We start from the raw sequence: 6,715 nt of genomic DNA on the forward strand, positions 1-6,715 counted from the left end.
TACAGGAACGATTCCGGCGATCCGACGCATGCGTTTTGTCGCAGCGCGCCTGATCGTGCCGGAAACGTTCGCGTAGCCCTACCCTTATAGATTTTTCACCTGCAAGTTTTACATGTAGCTAAAATTGTTTAATGTTGAACGCTTTATTTCTTTTTTGCTATAGTTTATACAGGAGCAGTCACAAGCTCCATGTTGTAGCTCCCATCATCCCCAACTGGCCAATGGAATGCTAACCTTTTGGATTCGGAATGCAAGTTTGTGACCGGAAGCATTTTGACCATTTATCAAAGTTGTGATTGCAGTCGTTTCCCTGCAGTAAACTGCACACAAAAATGTTTGCATTAAAAGGTGCTCCTTGTACAAGTGCATAGTTGTGCTCAGCACTGCTCAGTCCTTTCCAATCTCCTGTCCTGATTCTTCTGACACAGAGGCAGGGTTTGACTGGGCCGACGAACACCGGGTACAACCCAGTGGGCCCCGGCCAACCCAGACCTGCTCCACTGATCGGCTGGCCCTAAAAGAAAAAAATGTTCGGCACAGTGCACCAGTGTTCGCGCATGAGCTCGGGGGGGGGCCTGAAGTTTGGAACTCGGTGGGCCCCCAATGCGCAAGTCCAACCCTGCACAGGGGAACCTTGGAACTACTGCCACCTCCAAGCCTGGTGGTAGATCCAGGGTTCCCACAGTGGCCTGTGTCAATCACCTCTGCACAGCTGCACAAAAACAAAAAGGGGGGACACACAATTGTGCCCGATTCTTGTCAAAGTGCAAGTAAAATTGCTTGTTATAATGCAACGTTAGAATTCTGGGGAGAAATGTATGCAGCTGGATGTGACTAGCAGGCACCTGTACAGTGTTCCCTGCTCTGGGCACTGCAGTGCGACATTCAGGACTCAGACTAGTGGCATCTGTTATGTACATCTGAATATGACTATGAATTGAAATCAGAGACCTGTGTCAAGGGACGGACTGGGCCATCTGGAGACCACCGGGACTGTGACTGAAGGGCCCTCTTCCAGGCACTCCGGCATCCAAACGAGTCCCCCACACACCTGCATATGTTGCTCACTTCTCCTTTAACGCCATTAGGTCTGGTTGGGGGAGATACTATGTTCAGGTCGAGGGAGCGGGCTCAGACACTGGGGCCCATCAGATTTTTTCCCGGTGGCCTTGCAACTAGGGTTGCCACCTGACCGGTATTTTACCGGCCTGGTCGGTAAAAATTAAGCTTGCTCCCAATGTAATTAATAGGAAAAATGCCTTAAAATATAGGTCGGTATTTTTTTCAAAAAAAGGTGGCAACCCTACTTGCGACCCAGTCTGACACTGCCTGTGGCCCCTGCTGCACGTATCTGTCTGAGGATCGGGGGCCCCTGTTATGTGCATCTGGAGGCCAAACCCTGTTGTGTGCATTTGGATGTAACTAGCAAACCTGTAAGCAAGCAGACCTCAGACCAGTGGCCCCTGTTATGTGTATCTGGATGTGATTAACATGCCTCAGACCAGTAGCCCTTGTTATCTTTATCTGGATTTGACTAGCAGATCCTAGACCAGTGACCCTACTATGTAGAAGTTGTGACTATTAGGGAGCTAGCACACAGGCAGATTTGGGGAGATTTAGTCGCCTGGCGACTAATCGCCTCTTCTGTGGGGCGACAATCTCCCCAAACTGCCTTCCCCCTGCCTTCTGCCTGCTATAATGAGAAAACGCCAGCGACAATGCACTTGCGACGCTTCGATTTCCAAAGTCGCCCAAAGTTGCCTTACCACTAAACTTCGGAAATTGAAGCGCCGCGAGTGCATTGGCGGTTTTTCAGATTCTGGCTTTTGCAGCATCAAGGTATATTAAAACTCGGAAAGTTTGAATTTTTCGAGATTTTAACATTCAGATTTCAATAAAAAAGATTTAAAAAATCTGCCCTATAGAGTGTTAGCCAACCAGGAGAATGTGCACTTGAAGCCAATATGTACCTTGCTTCAGGTGTGCATACTTCTGTTTGGCAATTGCTGTCAGCAGGGCCGGAACCAGGGGTAGGCAGAGTAGGCATGTGCCTAGGGCGCAAGGCTTTGGGGGCGCCCAGGACACGTACCTTCAACTGCTGCCTACCCCAGTTTGGTCTGGAGTTCTTGGTGCGAGGGTGGTGTGCGCCATGATGCTGCGGCCAGTGCGCATGGGTTGTGATGTGGCGGCCAGCACGCACAGAAGAAGGGGCACCCAGCCGGTCTGGCCCAGCCCTGGCTGCCAGAGAGCAGAGCCCAGGAAGTAAAGTGATGGATATGGGGGCCACCAACCTTGTTGAATAGTTAGAACAGTAGACAGGGGAGCAGGGTGGTTTGAGGTGTATCCATGGCATGGTTTATATCTATATATATATATATATATATATATACATTCTTCTTTAACTAAGCAGAAAAATCATACAGCAAAATATTATGCCTTCCAGAACAATCACATAACGGGATGTTTGCATCTCATGGGATATAGATTTTGTGTCACGCATTATGTTCTCATTAATTAAAAATGTTAATGAAGCCAAATAGAAAAAAATCCCTGTTGCAGCTGACACAGACAGATGTCTCAGTGGGTCACAATTAACAGACTTTACAGGAAATGGGAATATGTGATGAGATTTGGGTCGCTGTTTAGGAACTATATAAGGCTCAAACATTTTGCAAATTTTCTCTCAGATGATTAGTTGGTGTACCTGAAAAAAAAAAGGATACAGGTGGATCCAGAGGTTAATTCAAACCAAAGTAATGAATTTGGTTCCAAAAACTCAACAATATTATTATTTAATTTTTATTAACATGTATTTTTAGAGCACCAACATATTGCGAAGCACTGTAAAATAAATGTGTTTATACAAAGAAATCACATGATGAAAGAAAAAGAATCGACAACCCATGAAATTAAAAAGAACACCTGAAAAAGAATTCTAGAAAATTCCAGTTAGAGGAAGAAAAGAGAACATTGAAGCAGATTAGGAGAGGACATGGATCCACCAAAAACCCAGCATACACTCAAAAAGAGAGAAGGAGAAGATAAACCAGATGTATTAAGGGTGGAAGTGATTTCATCTGAATGTGGACATAAAACATCACACACCTTCAGACACCTGTGGTGTAAGTAATACCCATTGTGAGCACAGTGTAGGAAATCAATGTATTCCTTTGAATATTTGGTGTACAAAGGAAGTACCTATCTTCTCTGCTATTTCTTCAGCAAATCTCCTGGTTAAAAACCTTTCCATATATCTTTTGTTAGAATGGATATGATAACTATCCTCCATTACAACTGCAAGGCCCAAGCTGAGATGCAGAGTCCATGTAGCAGCATTCTACACTTGAGAGCAGATGGAAAAGGTACACCCAAATATCTAAAGCACCAAATATACAGTCCAATGGTGTGTATGCGTGTAAACACAGGTGCCCATGTGCAGTGACATCGATTGGGAGGCTGCGGTGACAGGGGAGAGTGACAGGGAAGAGTGGCAGAGGGGAGAGTGGCAGAGGGGAGAGTGGCAGAGGGGAGGGCAGAAGACAGAGGCGAGTGACCATGAACAAGTACCTGCCCAGCACCCCTTTATCTTTGCGCCTCTTCTGCCTACCCCTAGTTCGGGCCCTGATTTACACACACAAAACTAAATGTAGCCCTTGACATTTTTTCCTTTTTAAAGGCATAAAGGAGATCTGCTATGACAGCATCTCCTGGCAAAGCATTCCACAGCCTTACTGCCCTCACAGAGCAGAACCGCTTTCGTTCCTTGTGCTTAAAGAAGTAGCCTCTTGTTATTTGTTCTTTCTGTGTTAAAACTGATTTCCTGATATATGTATACTCTATAATGAATTTGCAAAGAAGAAGAGAGCTTAAGTATCAGTGGCTGACACTGCCTACAGAAGCAAAGTCTGTTATCCAAAAAAACCCTTCTCTATTTAGGAGGCACCAACAGAATTCCAGTGTATAGTAGTGTATAACTGTAATTTCTGCCCATATTTTGCCAAAATGCAAAATGTTTGCTGCACAGGTCTCCAATTTATCCATAGATCCTATATTTTTTCATAATTAAGTATCAACAGCAAAAACAGTGAAAGTACATACAATGCCAAGCTCATCGTAATTTAAAAACAAAGGCCCAAATGGAACATACTCCATTTATCACAAACAACATACAACATTCATATATAGATATGCAGGTGTACATTTTAACTTGTCATTTTGTTGTTTGTTTTATTTGTAACAGCTAAACCAGGGAAATCACACAATACAAAACTTTCATCCGCTAAACCTATTAAGGATTAGGAAGAAGCTGATTATTAGACAACCATGTGAACTAGTTACAACAAAACCCAACATCAAGAAATCAGGAAAACTTATGTGTGCTTAGATCAAGAATATGCTGTTTGTTTACAGCCCATTAAAAGCATCAGGGCAGAGATTTATTACTAACAGTGAACATAACTAAATCGAGGACAATGGAAAATGTCAGATCCACCCCTGCAAGAATACACAGAAAAAGAATATCTTATGAAAGTTTTTTTTTGGTATATCATCCATAGATGGAACAGTTTCAGTTTACACCTATAGTAAACAACCACAGAGTTTTGTATTGGGTCCATTTTTATTTAACTTGTTCATTAATGACCTAGGGGAGGGTATTGTAAGTAATTAGTGATGGGCGAATCTGTGGCGTTTCACCGAAAATTCTCGAATGTTCAAAAAAAAATCAGTGAAACGCAAAAATTCGCAAAACGCATTGAAGTCAATGGGCATCAAAATTTTTTTGATTAGCCACAATTTTGACGCGATTGACAATTTTTATAGGTGCAACTATTTTTGTCCAAATGCATTAAAGTCAATGGCCATCCAAATAATTTTGACGCACAAAAATTTTTATGCACTCGACTATTCTGATGCGCGACAAATCCATGCCTGCCGAATATTCGCCCATCACTATAAGTAATGTATCTGTATTTGCAGATGACACAAAACTGTGCATCGCAATTAATTCCATCCATTACGATTAGAAGAAATATTTCTGCTAGCTCAGAGCACAATAGCTGAATTTCTGGTTTGAGAACAGGAAATTCGTCTCTTAAAGTTACCCTGGTAACCATTGGCAAGTTTCTTAACTCTTCTCCTTTGCACAGCACCCCCTGCCTGCCATTATAATCCTTCTTGTAGCTCTCAAGATGTTTTCTTAAACTGCTGAAAATGTTTTAGTTTTATTTTTAATAGTTGCAAACAGAGCAAACCTTCAATAAAAATACTCTGTAATGGGAACTGATTAAGGATTAGGTAGATGCAGATTATTATACAACCATGTAAACTAGTTACAGCAAAACCCAACATCAAATAAAAAAAAATGTATTTTTACACTAGCGTAAGTACCATTATTTACACAGGCAACAGGGGGACCCAGACCGCAGGCCCTGCTGCATCTTAGTTCCCCCTCCCCAGCCCCTCTTTTAAATTGGAGAAAGCAGCAAGGTGCAGCTTGAGCGCCCATGTGGCTGGCTTTACATACCGGGCGCCCCTAGACCCAATGCTTTTCGTCGCCCCTGTCTCCTCCCCTTTATTTGTGCAAATTTTCATCGGGACCTGAACAATGGCGATTGGCGCATGGGAAATTAAAAAAATTCTTGTATCTCCTTCACATCCCCAGTATTTTCTAACCAAGGCCTGGGCCTTGGTGGGCCTTGGTGGCCTTTACACAAATCCGGGCCAGGTACTGTTGATTTTTTTCGTAGGAAGGGCCCAATGAGCCCAGGTTACACCACTGTGGGGGTCATTTATAAGGTTCATGCAGCACATATTTATTCGCAAATGGTTGTATTTCCATTGCATTGTCATGCCCATCTTTCCAGTTTTTGCGAATTTGCTTTGAGCAAAAATATTCGCAAATGAGAAGGGTGTTTGCATGAGTGCGGCCACTATGTGAGGTTTTTGTGTGTGAAAATAGCATTGACAGTAATTTAAATTGGAAAACTGTTTCTCTGCCACCAAAGCTGTTGTGTAACCCAAATGAGTATAAATATTCACAATTTGCAATTATGCCATATTTAATAAGCTCTTATGGACATTCACAGTGCGAATATAAATTCACAATTCTGTTTGCACAATAATTACACCACTCTTGCCCAGCTTTATAAATATAATTGTACGCAGGGCAAATATTTTCACTGTCTGAACCGAAGTGCACTGCGTGAAGTTGATAAATGAGCCCCTGTGTGTTTAGTTCAAGAATATGCTGTTTGTTCACAGTGCAGTGAAAGCATCAGGACAGAGATTTTATACTAACAGTGAATATAATAAGGCCAAGGGCAGACTAGCAAATGTTCTACGTCTGAGGCATATAAATGAGGTGGAGAAAAGCGATCTGCCAATATCAGCGGCAGATGTTTACAGATGATGAGCCAATTCATAAAGGAGTAATGTAAAATTCGGTCATTTAACAGTGTTTATAAATATTATGTAATATATGATTTTATAATTTGTGCAACAATTTTATTATTACTATATAGCTGAAATGCATCAAGTGACTTAATCTGCAGCTTGAATATGCAAAGTATTAATCCACACTTTCTGAATAAGGACACTGGAGCCAGGGGATAGGAGCTCTTTATTCCTGATGTGGGCAGACATGGAATATGTTCCCTAGGTATTTATGATTTATTATCTGATATCTTGAATCGTGTGTAATATTTTTAACTTAAAT

Source organism: Xenopus laevis, chromosome 9_10L, assembly GCF_017654675.1.
Source record: "Xenopus laevis strain J_2021 chromosome 9_10L, Xenopus_laevis_v10.1, whole genome shotgun sequence".
NCBI classification, from domain to species: domain Eukaryota; kingdom Metazoa; phylum Chordata; class Amphibia; order Anura; family Pipidae; genus Xenopus; species Xenopus laevis.